The sequence below is a fragment of the Mauremys reevesii genome, linkage group 3 (genome assembly GCF_016161935.1).
Source record: "Mauremys reevesii isolate NIE-2019 linkage group 3, ASM1616193v1, whole genome shotgun sequence".
Lineage (NCBI taxonomy): Eukaryota > Metazoa > Chordata > Testudines > Geoemydidae > Mauremys > Mauremys reevesii.
In genome coordinates, this window is record NC_052625.1 from 85,232,389 (window position 1) to 85,248,557 (window position 16,169).

The 16,169-nt window shown below is 56.9% G+C and overlaps 23 non-coding genes across 23 annotated transcripts; 12 read left to right on the forward strand and 11 right to left on the reverse strand.

Annotated features, from left to right (window-relative positions):
* Positions 1-428: 428 nt before the first annotated feature.
* TRNAV-CAC lies at positions 429-501 on the reverse strand. The gene has a single exon. It is a non-coding gene; the product is annotated as a tRNA-Val (tRNA).
* A 160-nt stretch (positions 502-661) lies between these two features.
* On the forward strand, positions 662-732 carry TRNAG-GCC. Its single transcript has one exon. It is a non-coding gene; the product is annotated as a tRNA-Gly (tRNA).
* A 512-nt stretch (positions 733-1,244) lies between these two features.
* Positions 1,245-1,316, forward strand: TRNAW-CCA. The gene has a single exon. It is a non-coding gene; the product is annotated as a tRNA-Trp (tRNA).
* Positions 1,317-1,476: 160 nt separating this feature from the next.
* TRNAR-ACG lies at positions 1,477-1,549 on the reverse strand. The gene has a single exon. It is a non-coding gene; the product is annotated as a tRNA-Arg (tRNA).
* Positions 1,550-2,026: 477 nt separating this feature from the next.
* Positions 2,027-2,097, forward strand: TRNAG-GCC. The gene has a single exon. It is a non-coding gene; the product is annotated as a tRNA-Gly (tRNA).
* Positions 2,098-8,276: 6,179 nt separating this feature from the next.
* On the forward strand, positions 8,277-8,348 carry TRNAW-CCA. Its single transcript has one exon. It is a non-coding gene; the product is annotated as a tRNA-Trp (tRNA).
* A 159-nt stretch (positions 8,349-8,507) lies between these two features.
* On the reverse strand, positions 8,508-8,580 carry TRNAR-ACG. Its single transcript has one exon. It is a non-coding gene; the product is annotated as a tRNA-Arg (tRNA).
* A 479-nt stretch (positions 8,581-9,059) lies between these two features.
* On the forward strand, positions 9,060-9,128 carry TRNAG-GCC. The gene has a single exon. It is a non-coding gene; the product is annotated as a tRNA-Gly (tRNA).
* A 505-nt stretch (positions 9,129-9,633) lies between these two features.
* TRNAW-CCA lies at positions 9,634-9,705 on the forward strand. Its single transcript has one exon. It is a non-coding gene; the product is annotated as a tRNA-Trp (tRNA).
* A 160-nt stretch (positions 9,706-9,865) lies between these two features.
* TRNAR-ACG lies at positions 9,866-9,938 on the reverse strand. Its single transcript has one exon. It is a non-coding gene; the product is annotated as a tRNA-Arg (tRNA).
* Positions 9,939-10,189: 251 nt separating this feature from the next.
* Positions 10,190-10,262, reverse strand: TRNAV-CAC. Its single transcript has one exon. It is a non-coding gene; the product is annotated as a tRNA-Val (tRNA).
* Positions 10,263-11,000: 738 nt separating this feature from the next.
* On the forward strand, positions 11,001-11,072 carry TRNAW-CCA. Its single transcript has one exon. It is a non-coding gene; the product is annotated as a tRNA-Trp (tRNA).
* A 160-nt stretch (positions 11,073-11,232) lies between these two features.
* TRNAR-ACG lies at positions 11,233-11,305 on the reverse strand. Its single transcript has one exon. It is a non-coding gene; the product is annotated as a tRNA-Arg (tRNA).
* A 251-nt stretch (positions 11,306-11,556) lies between these two features.
* On the reverse strand, positions 11,557-11,628 carry TRNAV-CAC. Its single transcript has one exon. It is a non-coding gene; the product is annotated as a tRNA-Val (tRNA).
* Positions 11,629-11,785: 157 nt separating this feature from the next.
* On the forward strand, positions 11,786-11,856 carry TRNAG-GCC. Its single transcript has one exon. It is a non-coding gene; the product is annotated as a tRNA-Gly (tRNA).
* A 514-nt stretch (positions 11,857-12,370) lies between these two features.
* On the forward strand, positions 12,371-12,442 carry TRNAW-CCA. The gene has a single exon. It is a non-coding gene; the product is annotated as a tRNA-Trp (tRNA).
* A 156-nt stretch (positions 12,443-12,598) lies between these two features.
* On the reverse strand, positions 12,599-12,671 carry TRNAR-ACG. The gene has a single exon. It is a non-coding gene; the product is annotated as a tRNA-Arg (tRNA).
* Positions 12,672-12,926: 255 nt separating this feature from the next.
* Positions 12,927-12,998, reverse strand: TRNAV-CAC. The gene has a single exon. It is a non-coding gene; the product is annotated as a tRNA-Val (tRNA).
* A 723-nt stretch (positions 12,999-13,721) lies between these two features.
* TRNAW-CCA lies at positions 13,722-13,793 on the forward strand. The gene has a single exon. It is a non-coding gene; the product is annotated as a tRNA-Trp (tRNA).
* A 158-nt stretch (positions 13,794-13,951) lies between these two features.
* Positions 13,952-14,024, reverse strand: TRNAR-ACG. Its single transcript has one exon. It is a non-coding gene; the product is annotated as a tRNA-Arg (tRNA).
* A 1,059-nt stretch (positions 14,025-15,083) lies between these two features.
* TRNAW-CCA lies at positions 15,084-15,155 on the forward strand. Its single transcript has one exon. It is a non-coding gene; the product is annotated as a tRNA-Trp (tRNA).
* Positions 15,156-15,309: 154 nt separating this feature from the next.
* TRNAR-ACG lies at positions 15,310-15,382 on the reverse strand. Its single transcript has one exon. It is a non-coding gene; the product is annotated as a tRNA-Arg (tRNA).
* A 475-nt stretch (positions 15,383-15,857) lies between these two features.
* On the forward strand, positions 15,858-15,927 carry TRNAG-GCC. The gene has a single exon. It is a non-coding gene; the product is annotated as a tRNA-Gly (tRNA).
* Positions 15,928-16,169: the final 242 nt, after the last annotated feature.

Consider the following 16,169-nt stretch of genomic DNA (forward strand, 5'->3'; position numbering starts at 1 on the left):
GGCCAGAGAGCAGATAGCTAACATAACTACCATTTTATTTACAGACACAGAGCTCACTCAACTGGCCGAAGCTGGCCAAGCTATTCCCTAATAATCTAACTCAGTTACCATAGGAACAAAAACCATAACAACCAAATACACAAGAGAAACAATTCCTGGTCACTGTGGAGCAGCCACGTGCAGGGCCCAATGAGTTTTCTTTTGCTTTGAAAGAGGTCAAAGGGAGGTGCAAAAAAAAAAAAGGGGCACCACAACTGACAGGCAGGTAGCAGGGGTACATGGCACATGCCAGGCAGGAATTGAACCTGCAATCTCCTGATCTCTAATCAGACGTGTTATCTGTTGCGCCACTGGCCCCTGGGGCATGGCCTTTTTGCCTGGCCTTTTCTCCGCTTCGTCGGGCGCAAAAGCCAAAGCCAAAGCCAGGCTGTTTCTGCCTGGTTTCGAACCAGGGACCTTTCGCGTGTGAGGCGAACGTGATAACCGCTACACTACAGAAACCGCAGGCTGGCCACCGCTGGGTTGAGAGGCCGGAGCGGCCCCCTTTGGCTGGCCCGAAAGCCGCCTCCGGCCCCGGCAAGAGGCAGAAGGAGCCTGGCTGGTGTGGCCCGAAGCCCTTGGCGGACAGCACTGGCTCCGCACGCAGAGGCAAAGGAGCAGGGCATTGGTGGTTCAGTGGTAGAATTTTCGCCCGCCACGCGGGAGGCCTGTGTTCGATTCACGGCCAATGCAGCGCCTTTCTTGCCGGGGGCCCCGGCTCTTTCGGTGCTCTTGACTCACCAGCGGCTCCCCGCCCGAAGCCTCTGATCGCCAAGGTGCGCTTTATTTGCTGACGTTCTCGAAGGGGCCTCTTAGCAGGGGTGCAGCTGTTCTTTGCCCTTTCCTTTCTTTTCGAGGAGTCCTGCCATGGGGCCAAGAGCAGCTTGCTGAGAAGCCTGCAGTTTCGGGTGGAGTATTCAGCCCTGTCCCGCTCTTCAGCCAGGGCTGCGCACGCGCACGCGCTGGCTGGGAGAACTCCGGCCGCCAGGTCAAGCCGCGTACGGCTCAGGAGCCTGCTTCGCTGTGAGGGAAGGGCCCGACGGGTCACGTCTCAGGCCTGTGGGTGCGGTTCCCATCCCGGCGGCTTGCTTGGATGGTGGGCATGGTAAGTCCTGGCCCACGCAGCACGGAGGAAAGGCGTTCTGCCCTTCCACCCCCACCCCCCCCACTCTCCCAGCCACCAAAAACTCCCCTTGCTGCCAGCTGGCCTCGTGGCGCAACGGTAGCGCATCTGACTCCAGATCAGAAGGTTGTGTGTTCAAATCACATCAGGGTCAGGCAGGTGACCGTTGAGCCTTTGTCCTGGTGCCCCGCCCAGCTTGGGGTGTGGCTCCCTCTGGGCAGGGGCAGGGCCCAAGGAGCTTGCTTTTGCTTTTGCTTCGAAAGAGGTCACAAGGAGGCGCAAAAGCAGGGCCACCACACCAGCGGCACATGCCACAAGCCAGGCAGGAGTCGAACCTGCAATCTCCTGATCCGTAGTCAGGCGCGTTATCCGTTGCGCCACTGGCCCCCGAGGCATGGCTTTTTTGCCTGGCGTGGCCGGGCTGCCGAAGTGAGGCGGAACGGTAGCGTGAGGGAAGACCCTCTCTGTCTCAGCCCCGCTGTGCTCTCCCGCCAGCGTAGGATCGTATGCAAGAGGAAAGGCAGCGCGGCACGGACCACCAACGGAGGGGACGCAATGCCACGCCTGGGTGCCGAGCACCGCCGCGCACCTTGTGAAAGCCTGTTTTTCTCCGCTTCGGGCGCAAAGCCAAAGCCAGGCTGTTTCTGCCTGGTTTCAACCAGGGACCTTTCGCGTGAGGCGAACGTGATAACCGCTACACTACAGAAACCGCAGGCCGCCACCGCTGGGTTGAGAGGCCGGAGCGCCCCCTTTGGCTGGCCCGAAGCCGCTCCGCCCCGGCAAGAGGCAGAAGGAGCCTGGCTGGTGTGGCCCGAAGCCCTTGGCGGACAGCACTGGCTCCGCACGCAGAGGCAAAGGAGCAGGGCATTGGTGGTTCAGTGGTAGAATTCTCGCCCGCCACGCGGGAGGCCCGTGTTCGATTCACGGCCAATGCAGCTGTGACGTTATTGATATAAATGGGGACCATATAGAACATGGGTTGCAACCAAGGTCCTGTAGTGGCACCAAATCCTAAGTAAAGGGGGTCATATAAGGTGTCTAAGACCAGGTTCTGGGTTGCTGGTTATGATTATGCTGTCTGTATGTCTGTGTATAATTTTGTAGTTGAAGTTATAAGTATTGGCTCTGTAATGTCTATACTTTGTTTTATGCTCTGCCTCTGGGAAGTGTCCCAGACAAGCTGATGTCAGCCCTGCATAGCTGGGTTGATGGCCCATTAAAGAGCCATCAGCTACACAATTGACCCATGGAGAGAAGGCAGACACGCCTTGTGACTCAGCAAAGTATGCAGGGACTGGCCCATGTGACTCCAGACTCCATATTTTTGCTGTAAATTTCCACAGTGAAGACAAAGGGATTCTTACACCTGGAAAAGTCTATATAAGGCTAAGGCCTCATCTCCATCTGGTCTTCAATCCTGCTTCTGACCTCTGGAGGGACTTTGCTACAAACTGAAGCTCTGCACAAAGGACTGAAGGACCCATCCCAGTGGGGGATGTTTTCCAGAGACTCAATTTGAACCTGCAGTTTATGCCATCACTGCTGCAAGCCTGAACTAAGAACTTTGCCATTACTGTATGTAATTGATTCCATTTAACCAATTCTACCTCTCTTCTCTACCTTTTTCCCTTTGTAAATAAACCTTTAGATTTTAGATTCTAAAGGATTGGCAACAGCGTGATTTGTGGGTAAGATCTGATGTGTATATTGACCTGGGTCTGGGGCTTGGTCCTTTGGGATCGAGGGAACCTTTTTCTTTTATTGGGGTGTTGGTTTTCATAACCATTTATCCCCAGGACGAGTGCACTGGTGGTGATACTGGGAGACTGGAGTGTCTAAGGAAATTGCTTGTGTGACTTGTGGTTAGCCAGTGGGGTGAGACCAAAGTCCTTTTTGTCTGGCTGGTTTGGTTTGCCTTAGAGGTGAGAAACCCCAGCCTAGGGCTGTAACTGCCCTGTTTAAGCAATTGGTCCTGATTTGGCACTCTCAGTTGGGTCCCGCCAGAATAGCTCCGTCACAGTGGCGTAGTCGTGCTTGGATCCACAGAACCAGGTCAATTAAGCTTTGGGTCAGAACCCCACGCTATCCAAATTTTAACTTTGGGATTGAGAGTTTGGCTGGTTAAAGATCAGTGACCATGAGACAGAGAGACAGCCTGCAGTTTGATTATGCGCAAGAACTGGCAAAAATTCGAATGGAAGAGAAGCAAGTCTTGGCCCAGCTGGAGAAAGAGGCGGCTGAGAGAAAGAGAGAGGCAGCTGAGAGAAAGAGAGAGGCAGCTGAGAGAAAGAGAGAGGCAGCTGAGAGAGCGAAAGAGGCTGCTAAGAGAGAAGAAAAAGCTCGTAAGGGGCGTCTGGAGCTGCTGGCTGCTGAGGAGGAGACTCACAAGGTGCAACAGGAGACAGCTAGACTCCAACTCCAAGTCAAAAAAGCAATGGAAGAACAGCAGAGACTGTATCCTCTTGAAAGTCCAGTTTGTAACAATGTTGGTATGTTGTATCACTCTGAGCAGTTGTCTGGGGGTAACCACATGTACCCCAACAATGCCACCTTTTATGTCAATGCTGTTACTGTGGGTTCAGTAGGGGGTGGCCCCATAAATTGTGCCAGTGCTATGTATGAGAGTGTAAAAGTCAATGGTAAAAGCTGTTTAGGGCAAACTATGGCTTCTAACATCACTCTTGTTAGAGCAGATCTGGTCAAAGAGGAAGATTATTTACCAAATCAGAGTGTGAATGTTGTGATCCTCTGTGAGTTTACTGTCCGTGTGCCTTTAGCCAGAATCCACCTTGAGTGGAATGGGGCTCAGCATGAAGTGATAGCTGGCGTCAGGAAGTTATTGCCTAAAGATCTTTTAATTGGGGAAAATGTTACAGCTTTGTTCAGTCCAGGTAGCCAGTTACAGGAGAGGAATGATCTTAAACCTGTGTCTATTGTGGGCAATGATTTGCCTGAGGAGGGTTGCTCCAAAGGTTTGTCTGTGCAAAAAAGCAGTATTTCTGGGAATGAAGTTTCTGAATGTCTGTCTGATGTCTCAGAAGTGAACCTGGAGTTAGATCAAGAGCAGAAAGATCTCATTGGTGAGGAAAATGTTTCTCAGGAGCAGATTAAAGTAGATGGTCAGGTTAAATCCCTAACTGAGGAAGGAGAGGGTAAATTTGTAATGGGTAATGGATTGGTGGCTAGTGCAGCTTGTAGAAGTAAACCTGAAATGGGTAACTGTGATTTGCTAAAAGTAGCTCAGTGTAGTGAAAAGAGCAGCAGCTTATCTGTTGGGAGAGGCAATGTGCCTGGTAGGGAAAGTTTGCAGGAGACTAGGCAGCCTTGTGAGCTGATGGCTTTGTCTAATCAGCAATTTGGGAAGGGAGGGATAGTGGAAGATGAGTGTCCATATCCCTTACCTGTTTCCTGTGTGGAGAAATGTGACAGTGGAGGGAATGTGCCTGTGTCTGTCAGGAGTATTGACTTGCCTATAAAGGAAGCTACTCCAGTCTCCAAGCAGTTGTCTGTGAACAGCCCTGTGTGCTGGGACAAGGGAAGTAAAATCCCAAGCTGTGTGTCTGGTAAAGGAGAATGTGTCTCCGGCTCTTCTGTGTCTGTGGAGCAGACAGAAGGTGCCTGTCAGCCTGTAATGGTTAAGGGTGATTCAGTTGTCTCAAAGTTGGTTGTAAATACAGCTAAAGCCCAGGAAGGGAATGGTCCTGAGTTTGGGTCTGCTGGGGAGAATGGCACTGTGACTAGGTTGCATCCAGTTAGTGTCATAGCAAAATCCCAGAGAACAGACAATTCTGGTGCTTGTAGTTTGCCAGTTGCTAATGTGTGGTTGGAAAAGGGTGCAGCAACTCTGTCTGATCAGGGTGATACCCCAGCCAGGGCACAAGGAGAGCATAAAGGTGATTTAATTGTGTTACCGACTGACAGTTTGACAACTTGTAGCAAGAAGGAAAAGATTCCTGAACTTGTTCATGGCCAAGGGAAGGAGACTACTTCTGACCTGTTATCTAGAAAGTCTGTAGCATCTGTGGTGGCTCAGGGAAGTGTTCCTTTAGAGCAAGCCCTAGGTGAAGAGGGGAAGGGCAGAATTTCTGAGAGGGGTGAATTGCTGCTTAGAGAAGCTCCTAGGGAAAGGAATCCTCATGGTAGCCTGTGCAAGCAGTTTACTGCAACTGAAGGGTGTAAAAGTGATTTAATCAAGAAAGTTTCAGTTCCTAACAGCCAGAAATTTTCTGTTGTGAATGGATCCACTGACTTTCCTTTTGAGAGATCCAGTGTGGGCAGCTTTGAAAAGGTCTCAGGTGGAGTAGAAGCTGTTAAGGAAGTTGAGCAGCCCTATAACCACCTGGCTGTGTGTGGCCAGCTTGTTGGTGGGGAGACAATGCTGTTGGGACAGGAATGTCTCCATGCTGAATCTGTAAGTGAGCAGTCGGTGCTTCAGGATCTGAGGACAGATTCAGTTACTGGTGTTTCAGGGCAGAACAGTTGTATGGCTACATGCTTGAGGAGGCAGGGGAGAGCAGGCCAGCTCTCACCCTCAGACTCTTTGGATTTGTGTGGTATCTCTGTAAGACAAAGTCCAGCCGTGGAATCCATAGCAGCTAAGAAGTTAAAAGCGAGTGTCTGTGTTGATGCAAATTACTTGGCTGGCAGGGAGAAGAAAGACTTGCTAATAGCTGTTAGCACAGAGGGCCCACCCCATCAGCCAGTGAATTCCGTTAAGCAAGAGAAATCAGGGTCTCATCCTGCAGGACAAGAAGGAAAGAGAAGACTGAATTTTGCAAAGGGAAGCCACAGGTTAACCCTAAAATGCCCAATCTCCAATGGTATTGAGCCAAGGGTATGGCATGACAAATATGATTGTAAATGGACACTTGCAATGAATTTGTTGTTATTGCTGATGCTAATTTTTGTAACTAATGTGTTGCTATGGCCAAGGACTGTAACAATGTACAATGTGCCTAATCTTTTGGAAAATCCCTTAAACATGTTGAAAGGAATACATGAAAACACACTTTATGTTAAAGGGCCTTGCTATACTGATGTTTCACAGTTAATGCATGTAAACAGTGTTGGAACTTTTCACAGGGGAAAATACATTCCAAACCTGATGTGCTGTATGAAAGGGGAAACTGAGGCACACTACCATATTGCTTTCATGGCTAAATGCCAAGATTCCTGTACTATGAACAACCTCTATATCTACATTGGTTTAATGTTATTTGGGTTCAAAATATTGGCCAGAACTGGTATGGATAAAGTAGCTATTTTCTTTAGCTCTTGGCAAGATCACATGAAACATACAGGAACCATGCTGCAAAAGCTAACCAAGTTATACCTTAAGTTTGTAAAGAGATCCATTCATGTTATTGAACATGACTTTGATAAACCATTTCGGTTATACGCTGGTACGGCCTCTAGCCCAACACTAGCTGTAGTGAGACAGACCCAAGGAAAGGGGGCTCTTGGGATGCAGTCAGCGATGTTTTGTCATCCCTTCCTGCATCAATTTTGCGTTGGGGGTGTGACGTTATTGATATAAATGGGGACCATATAGAACATGGGTTGCAACCAAGGTCCTGTAGTGGCACCAAATCCTAAGTAAAGGGGGTCATATAAGGTGTCTAAGACCAGGTTCTGGGTTGCTGGTTATGATTATGCTGTCTGTATGTCTGTGTATAATTTTGTAGTTGAAGTTATAAGTATTGGCTCTGTAATGTCTATACTTTGTTTTATGCTCTGCCTCTGGGAAGTGTCCCAGACAAGCTGATGTCAGCCCTGCATAGCTGGGTTGATGGCCCATTAAAGAGCCATCAGCTACACAATTGACCCATGGAGAGAAGGCAGACACGCCTTGTGACTCAGCAAAGTATGCAGGGACTGGCCCATGTGACTCCAGACTCCATATTTTTGCTGTAAATTTCCACAGTGAAGACAAAGGGATTCTTACACCTGGAAAAGTCTATATAAGGCTAAGGCCTCATCTCCATCTGGTCTTCAATCCTGCTTCTGACCTCTGGAGGGACTTTGCTACAAACTGAAGCTCTGCACAAAGGACTGAAGGACCCATCCCAGTGGGGGATGTTTTCCAGAGACTCAATTTGAACCTGCAGTTTATGCCATCACTGCTGCAAGCCTGAACTAAGAACTTTGCCATTACTGTATGTAATTGATTCCATTTAACCAATTCTACCTCTCTTCTCTACCTTTTTCCCTTTGTAAATAAACCTTTAGATTTTAGATTCTAAAGGATTGGCAACAGCGTGATTTGTGGGTAAGATCTGATGTGTATATTGACCTGGGTCTGGGGCTTGGTCCTTTGGGATCGAGGGAACCTTTTTCTTTTATTGGGGTGTTGGTTTTCATAACCATTTATCCCCAGGACGAGTGCACTGGTGGTGATACTGGGAGACTGGAGTGTCTAAGGAAATTGCTTGTGTGACTTGTGGTTAGCCAGTGGGGTGAGACCAAAGTCCTTTTTGTCTGGCTGGTTTGGTTTGCCTTAGAGGTGAGAAACCCCAGCCTAGGGCTGTAACTGCCCTGTTTAAGCAATTGGTCCTGATTTGGCACTCTCAGTTGGGTCCCGCCAGAATAGCTCCGTCACAGCAGCGCCTTTCTTGCCGGGGGCCCCGGCTCTTTCGGTGCTCTTGACTCACCAGCGGCTCCCCGCCCGAAGCCTCTGATCGCCAAGGTGCGCTTTATTTGCTGACGTTCTCGAAGGGGCCTCTTAGCAGGGGTGCAGCTGTTCTTTGCCCTTTCCTTTCTTTTCGAGGAGTCCTGCCATGGGGCCAAGAGCAGCTTGCTGAGAAGCCTGCAGTTTCGGGTGGAGTATTCAGCCCTGTCCCGCTCTTCAGCCAGGGGCTGCGGCACGTCTTGCGCCGCGGGCTGGGAGAACTCCGCCGCCAGGTCAAGCGCGTCGGCTCAGGAGCCTGCTTCGCTGTGAGGGAAGGGCCCGACGGGTCACGTCTCAGGCCTGTGGGTGCGGTTCCCATCCCGGCGGCTTGCTTGGATGGTGGGCATGGTAAGTCCTGGCCCACGCAGCACGGAGGAAAGGCGTTCTGCCCTTCCAGCCCCACCCCCCCACTCTCCCAGCCACCAAAAACTCCCCTTGCTGCCAGCTGGCCTCGTGGCGCAACGGTAGCGCATCTGACTCCAGATCAGAAGGTTGTGTGTTCAAATCACATCGGGGTCAGGCAGGTGACCGTTGAGCCTTTGTCCTGGTGCCCCGCCCAGCTTGGGGTGTGGCTCCCTCTGGGCAGGGGCAGGGCCCAAGGAGCTTGCTTTTGCTTTTGCTTCGAAAGAGGTCACAAGGAGGCGCAAAGCAGGGCCACCACACCAGCGGCACATGCCACAAGCCAGGCAGGAGTCGAACCTGCAATCTCCTGATCCGTAGTCAGGCGCGTTATCCGTTGCGCCACTGGCCCCCGAGGCATGGCTTTTTTGCCTGGCGTGGCCGGGCTGCCGAAGTGGCGGAGCGGTAGCGTGAGGAAGACCCTCTCTGTCTCAGCCCGCTTTCCTCTCCCGCCAGCGTAGGAGCGAATGCAAGAGGAAAGGCAGCGGCGGGCACGGACCACCAACGGAGGGCGCAATGCCACGTCTGGGTGCCGAGCACCCGCCCGCGCACCTTGTGAAAGCCTGTTTTTCTCCGGCCGTCGGGCGCAAAGCCAAAGCCAGGCTGTTTCTGCCTGGTTTGAACCAGGGACCTTTCGCGTGTGGCGAGCGTGATAACCGCTACACTACAGAAACCGCAGGCGGCCACCGCTGGGTTGAGAGGCGGGCGGCCCCCTTTGGCTGGCCCGAAAGCCGCCTCCGGCCCCGGCAAGAGGCAGAAGGAGCCTGGCTGGTGTGGCCCGAAGCCCTTGGCGGACAGCACTGGCTCCGCACGCAGAGGCAAAGGAGCAGGGCATTGGTGGTTCAGTGGTAGAATTCTCGCCCGCCACGCGGGGCCCGTGTTCGATTCACGGCCAATGCAGCGCCTTTCTTGCCGGGGCCCGGCTCTTCGGTGCTCTTGACTCACCAGCGGCTCCGCCCGAAGCCTCTGATCGCCAAGGTGCGCTTTATTGCTGGCGTTCTCGAAGGGCCTCTTAGCAGGGTGCAGCTGTTCTTTGCCCTTTCCTTTCTTTTCGAGGAGTCCTGCCATGGGGCCAAGAGCAGCTTGCTGAGAAGCCTGCAGTTTCGGGTGGAGTATTCAGCCCTGTCCGCTCTTCAGCCAGGGGCTGCGGCACGTCTTGCGCGCGCGGGCTGGGAGAACTCCGCCGCCAGGTCAAGCCGCGTGCGGCTCAGGAGCCTGCTTCGCTGTGAGGAAGGGCCCGGCGGGTCACGTCTCAGGCCTGTGGGTGCGGTTCCCATCCCGGCGGCTTGCTTGGATGGTGGGCATGGTAAGTCCTGGCCCACGCAGCACGGAGGAAAGGCGTTCTGCCCTTCCAGCCCCACCCCCCCACTCTCCCAGCCACCAAAAACTCCCCTTGCTGCCAGCTGGCCTCGTGGCGCAACGGTAGCGCATCTGACTCCAGATCAGAAGGTTGTGTGTTCAAATCACATCGGGGTCAGGCAGGTGACCGTTGAGCCTTTGTCCTGGTGCCCCGCCCAGCTTGGGGTGTGGCTCCCTCTGGGCAGGGGCAGGGCCCAAGGAGCTTGCTTTTGCTTTTGCTTCGAAAGAGGTCACAAGGAGGCGCAAAAGCAGGGCCACCACACCAGCGGCACATGCCACAAGCCAGGCAGGAGTCGAACCTGCAATCTCCTGATCCGTAGTCAGGCGCGTTATCCGTTGCGCCACTGGCCCCCGAGGCATGGCTTTTTTGCCTGGCGTGGCCGGGCTGCCGAAGTGAGGCGGAACGGTAGCGTGAGGGAAGACCCTCTCTGTCTCAGCCCCGCTTTCCTCTCCCGCCAGCGTAGGAGCGAATGCAAGAGGAAAGGCAGCGGGCGGACCACCAACGGAGGGCGCAATGCCACGTCTGGGTGCGAGCACCCGCCGCGCACCTTGTGAAAGCCTGTTTTTCTCCGCTTCGTCGGGCGCAAAAGCCAAAGCCAGGCTGTTTCTGCCTGGTTTCGAACCAGGGACCTTTCGCGTGTGAGGCGAACGTGATAACCGCTACACTACAGAAACCGCAGGCCGGCCACCGCTGGGTTGAGAGGCCGGAGCGGCCCCCTTTGGCTGGCCCGAAAGCCGCCTCCGGCCCCGGCAAGAGGCAGAAGGAGCCTGGCTGGTGTGGCCCGAAGCCCTTGGCGGACAGCACTGGCTCCGCACGCAGAGGCAAAGGAGCAGGGCATTGGTGGTTCAGTGGTAGAATTCTCGCCCGCCCGCGGAGGCCCGTGTTCGATTCACGGCCAATGCAGCGCCTTTCTTGCCGGGGCCCGGCTCTTTCGGTGCTCTTGACTCACCAGCGGCTCCGCCCGAAGCCTCTGATCGCCAAGGTGCGCTTTGTTGCTGACGTTCTCGAAGGGGCCTCTTAGCAGGGGTGCAGCTGTTCTTTGCCCTTTCCTTTCTTTTCGAGGAGTCCTGCCATGGGGCCAAGAGCAGCTTGCTGAGAAGCCTGCAGTTTCGGGTGGAGTATTCAGCCCTGTCCCGCTCTTCAGCCAGGGGCTGCGGCACGTGCGTACGCGCGGGCTGGGAGAACTCCCGCCGCCAGGTCAAGCCGCGTACGGCTCAGGAGCCTGCTTCGCTGTGAGGAAGGGCCCGACGGGTCACGTCTCAGGCCTGTGGGTGCGGTTCCCATCCCGGCGGCTTGCTTGGATGGTGGGCATGGTAAGTCCTGGCCCACGCAGCACGGAGGAAAGGCGTTCTGCCCTTCCAGCCCCACCCCCCCACTCTCCCAGCCACCAAAAACTCCCCTTGCTGCCAGCTGGCCTCGTGGCGCAACGGTAGCGCATCTGACTCCAGATCAGAAGGTTGTGTGTTCAAATCACATCGGGGTCAGGCAGGTGACCGTTGAGCCTTTGTCCTGGTGCCCCGCCCAGCTTGGGGTGTGGCTCCCTCTGGGCAGGGGCAGGGCCCAAGGAGCTTGCTTTTGCTTTTGCTTCGAAAGAGGTCACAAGGAGGCGCAAAAGCAGGGCCACCACACCAGCGGCACATGCCACAAGCCAGGCAGGAGTCGAACCTGCAATCTCCTGATCCGTAGTCAGGCGCGTTATCCGTTGCGCCACTGGCCCCCGAGGCATGGCTTTTTTGCCTGGCGTGGCCGGGCTGCCGAAGTGGCGGAGCGGTAGCGTGAGGAAGACCCTCTCTGTCTCAGCCCGCTTTCCTCCCGCCAGCGTAGGAGGCGAATGCAAGAGGAAAGGCAGCGGCGGGCACGGACCACCAACGGAGGGCGCAATGCCACGTCTGGGTGCCGAGCACCCGCCCGCGCACCTTGTGAAAGCCTGTTTTCTCCGGCCGTCGGGCGCAAAAGCCAAAGCCAGGCTGTTTCTGCCTGGTTTGAACCAGGGACCTTTCGCGTGTGAGGCGAGCGTGATAACCGCTACACTACAGAAACCGCAGGCGGCCACCGCTGGGTTGAGAGGCGGGCGGCCCCCTTTGGCTGGCCCGAAAGCCGCCTCCGGCCCCGGCAAGAGGCAGAAGGAGCCTGGCTGGTGTGGCCCGAAGCCCTTGGCGGACAGCACTGGCTCCGCACGCAGAGGCAAAGGAGCAGGGCATTGGTGGTTCAGTGGTAGAATTCTCGCCCGCCACGCGGGAGGCCCGTGTTCGATTCACGGCCAATGCAGCGCCTTTCTTGCCGGGGGCCCCGGCTCTTTCGGTGCTCTTGACTCACCAGCGGCTCCCCGCCCGAAGCCTCTGATCGCCAAGGTGCGCTTTGTTGCTGGCGTTCTCGAAGGGCCTCTTAGCAGGGTGCAGCTGTTCTTTGCCCTTTCCTTTCTTTTCGAGGAGTCCTGCCATGGGGCCAAGAGCAGCTTGCTGAGAAGCCTGCAGTTTCGGGTGGAGTATTCAGCCCTGTCCCGCTCTTCAGCCAGGGGCTGCGGCACGTGCGCGTCTTGCGCAGCGGGCTGGGAGAACTCCGCCGCCAGGTCAAGCCGCGTCACGGCTCAGGAGCCTGCTTCGCTGTGAGGAAGGGCCCGGCGGGTCACGTCTCAGGCCTGTGGGTGCGGTTCCCATCCCGGCTTGCTTGGATGGTGGGCATGGTAAGTCCTGGCCCACGCAGCACGGAGGAAAGGCGTTCTGCCCTTCCAGCCCCACCCCCCCACTCTCCCAGCCACCAAAAACTCCCCTTGCTGCCAGCTGGCCTCGTGGCGCAACGGTAGCGCATCTGACTCCAGATCAGAAGGTTGTGTGTTCAAATCACATCGGGGTCAGGCAGGTGACCGTTGAGCCTTTGTCCTGGTGCCACGCCCAGCTTGGGGTGTGGCTCCTCTGGGCAGGGCAGGGCCCAAGGAGCTTGCTTTTGCTTTTGCTTGAAAGAGGTCACAAGGAGGCGCAAAGCAGGGCCACCACACCAGCGGCACATGCCACAAGCCAGGCAGGAGTCGAACCTGCAATCTCCTGATCCGTAGTCAGGCGCGTTATCCGTTGCGCCACTGGCCCCCGAGGCATGGCTTTTTTGCCTGGCGTGGCCGGGCTGCCGAAGTGAGGCGGAGCGGTAGCGTGAGGAAGACCCTCTCTGTCTCAGCCCGCTTTCCTCTCCCGCCAGCGTAGGAGCGAATGCAAGAGGAAAGGCAGCGGCGGGCACGGACCACCAACGGAGGGCGCAATGCCACGTCTGGGTGCGAGCACCCGCCCGCGCGCACCTTGTGAAAGCCTGTTTTTCTCCGGCCGTCGGGCGCAAAGCCAAAGCCAGGCTGTTTCTGCCTGGTTTGAACCAGGGACCTTTCGCGTGTGAGGCGAGCGTGATAACCGCTACACTACAGAAACCGCAGGCGGCCACCGCTGGGTTGAGAGGCGGGCGGCCCCCTTTGGCTGGCCCGAAAGCCGCCTCCGGCCCGGCAAGAGGCAGAAGGAGCCTGGCTGGTGTGGCCCGAAGCCCTTGGCGGACAGCACTGGCTCCATGCGCAGAGGCAAAGGAGCAGGGCATTGGTGGTTCAGTGGTAGAATTCTCGCCGCCACGCGGAGGCCCGTGTTCGATTCACGGCCAATGCAGCGCCTTTCTTGCCGGGGCCCGGCTCTTCGGTGCTCTTGACTCACCAGCGGCTCCCGCCCGAAGCCTCTGATCGCCAAGGTGCGCTTTATTTGCTGGCGTTCTCGAAGGGCCTCTTAGCAGGGGTGCAGCTGTTCTTTGCCCTTTCCTTTCTTTTCGAGGAGTCCTGCCATGGGGCCAAGAGCAGCTTGCTGAGAAGCCTGCAGTTTCGGGTGGAGTATTCAGCCCTGTCCCGCTCTTCAGCCAGGGGCTGCGGCACGTCTTGCGGGCTGGGAGAACTCCGCCGCCAGGTCAAGCGCGTGCGGCTCAGGAGCCTGCTTCGCTGTGAGGAAGGGCCCGGCGGGTCACGTCTCAGGCCTGTGGGTGCGGTTCCCATCCCGGCTTGCTTGGATGGTGGGCATGGTAAGTCCTGGCCCACGCAGCACGGAGGAAAGGCGTTCTGCCCTTCCAGCCCCACCCCCCCACTCTCCCAGCCACCAAAAACTCCCTTGCTGCCAGCTGGCCTCGTGGCGCAACGGTAGCGCATCTGACTCCAGATCAGAAGGTTGTGTGTTCAAATCACATCGGGGTCAGGCAGGTGACCGTTGAGCCTTTGTCCTGGTGCCCCGCCCAGCTTGGGGTGTGGCTCCCTCTGGGCAGGGCAGGGCCCAAGGAGCTTGCTTTTGCTTTTGCTTGAAAGAGGTCACAAGGAGGCGCAAAAGCAGGGCCACCACACCAGCGGCACATGCCACAAGCCAGGCAGGAGTCGAACCTGCAATCTCCTGATCCGTAGTCAGGCGCGTTATCCGTTGCGCCACTGGCCCCCGAGGCATGGCTTTTTTGCCTGGCGTGGCCGGGCTGCCGAAGTGAGGCGGAGCGGTAGCGTGAGGAAGACCCTCTCTGTCTCAGCCCGCTTTCCTCCCGCCAGCGTAGGAGCGAATGCAAGAGGAAAGGCAGCGGCGGGCACGGACCACCAACGGAGGGCGCAATGCCACGTCTGGGTGCCGAGCACCCGCCCGCGCACCTTGTGAAAGCCTGTTTTTCTCCGGCCGTCGGGCGCAAAAGCCAAAGCCAGGCTGTTTCTGCCTGGTTTGAACCAGGGACCTTTCGCGTGTGGCGAGCGTGATAACCGCTACACTACAGAAACCGCAGGCGGCCACCGCTGGGTTGAGAGGCGGGCGGCCCCTTTGGCTGGCCCGAAAGCCGCCTCCGGCCCCGGCAAGAGGCAGAAGGAGCCTGGCTGGTGTGGCCCGAAGCCCTTGGCGGACAGCACTGGCTCCGCACGCAGAGGCAAAGGAGCAGGGCATTGGTGGTTCAGTGGTAGAATTCTCGCCCGCCACGCAGGAGGCCCGTGTTTGATTCACAGCCAATGCAGCACCTTTCTTGCCGGGGGCCCCGGCTCTTTCGGTGCTCTTGACTCACCAGCGGCTCCCCGCCCGAAGCCTCTGATCGCCAAGGTGCGCTTTGTTGCTGGCGTTCTCGAAGGGCCTCTTAGCAGGGGTGCAGCTGTTCTTTGCCCTTTCCTTTCTTTTCGAGGAGTCCTGCCATGGGGCCAAGAGCAGCTTGCTGAGAAGCCTGCAGTTTCGGGTGGAGTATTCAGCCCTGTCCCGCTCTTCAGCCAGGGGCTGCGGCACGTGCGCACGCGCGGGCTGGGAGAACTCCCGCCGCCAGGTCAAGCGCGTCACGGCTCAGGAGCCTGCTTCGCTGTGAGGGAAGGGCCCGGCGGGTCACGTCTCAGGCCTGTGGGTGCGGTTCCCATCCCGGCGGCTTGCTTGGATGGTGGGCATGGTAAGTCCTGGCCCACGCAGCACGGAGGAAAGGCGTTCTGCCCTTCCAGCCCCACCCCACTCTCCCAGCCACCAAAAACTCCCTTGCTGCCAGCTGGCCTCGTGGCGCAACGGTAGCGCATCTGACTCCAGATCAGAAGGTTGTGTGTTCAAATCACATCGGGGTCAGGCAGGTGACCGTTGAGCCTTTGTCCTGGTGCCCCGCCCAGCTTGGGGTGTGGCTCCCTCTGGGCAGGGCCCAAGGAGCTTGCTTTTGCTTTTGCTTCGAAAGAGGTCACAAGGAGGCGCAAAAGCAGGGCCACCACACCAGCGGCACATGCCACAAGCCAGGCAGGAGTCGAACCTGCAATCTCCTGATCCGTAGTCAGGCGCGTTATCCGTTGCGCCACTGGCCCCGAGGCATGGCTTTTTGCCTGGCGTGGCGGGCTGCGAAGTGAGGCGGGCAGTAGCGTGAGGAAGACCCTCTCTGTCTCAGCCCGCTTTCCTCTCCCGCCAGCGTAGGAGCGAATGCAAGAGGAAAGGCAGCGGCGGGCACGGACCACCAACGGAGGGCGCAATGCCACGTCTGGGTGCCGAGCACCCGCCCGCGCACCTTGTGAAAGCCTGTTTTTCTCCGCCGTCGGGCGCAAAAGCCAAAGCCAGGCTGTTTCTGCCTGGTTTGAACCAGGGACCTTTCGCGTGTGGCGAGCGTGATAACCGCTACACTACAGAAACCGCAGGCGGCCACCGCTGGGTTGAGAGGCCGGGCGGCCCCTTTGGCTGGCCCGAAGCCGCCTCCGGCCCCGGCAAGAGGCAGAAGGAGCCTGGCTGGTGTGGCCCGAAGCCCTTGGCGGACAGCACTGGCTCCGCACGCAGAGGCAAAGGAGCAGGGCATTGGTGGTTCAGTGGTAGAATTCTCGCCCGCCACGCGGAGGCCCGTGTTCGATTCACGGCCAATGCAGCGCCTTTCTTGCCGGGGCCCGGCTCTTTCGGTGCTCTTGACTCACCAGCGGCTCCGCCCGAAGCCTCTGATCGCCAAGGTGCGCTTTGTTGCTGGCGTTCTCGAAGGGCCTCTTAGCAGGGGTGCAGCTGTTCTTTGCCCTTTCCTTTCTTTTCGAGGAGTCCTGCCATGGGGCCAAGAGCAGCTTGCTGAGAAGCCTGCAGTTTCGGGTGGAGTATTCAGCCCTGTCCCGCTCTTCAGCC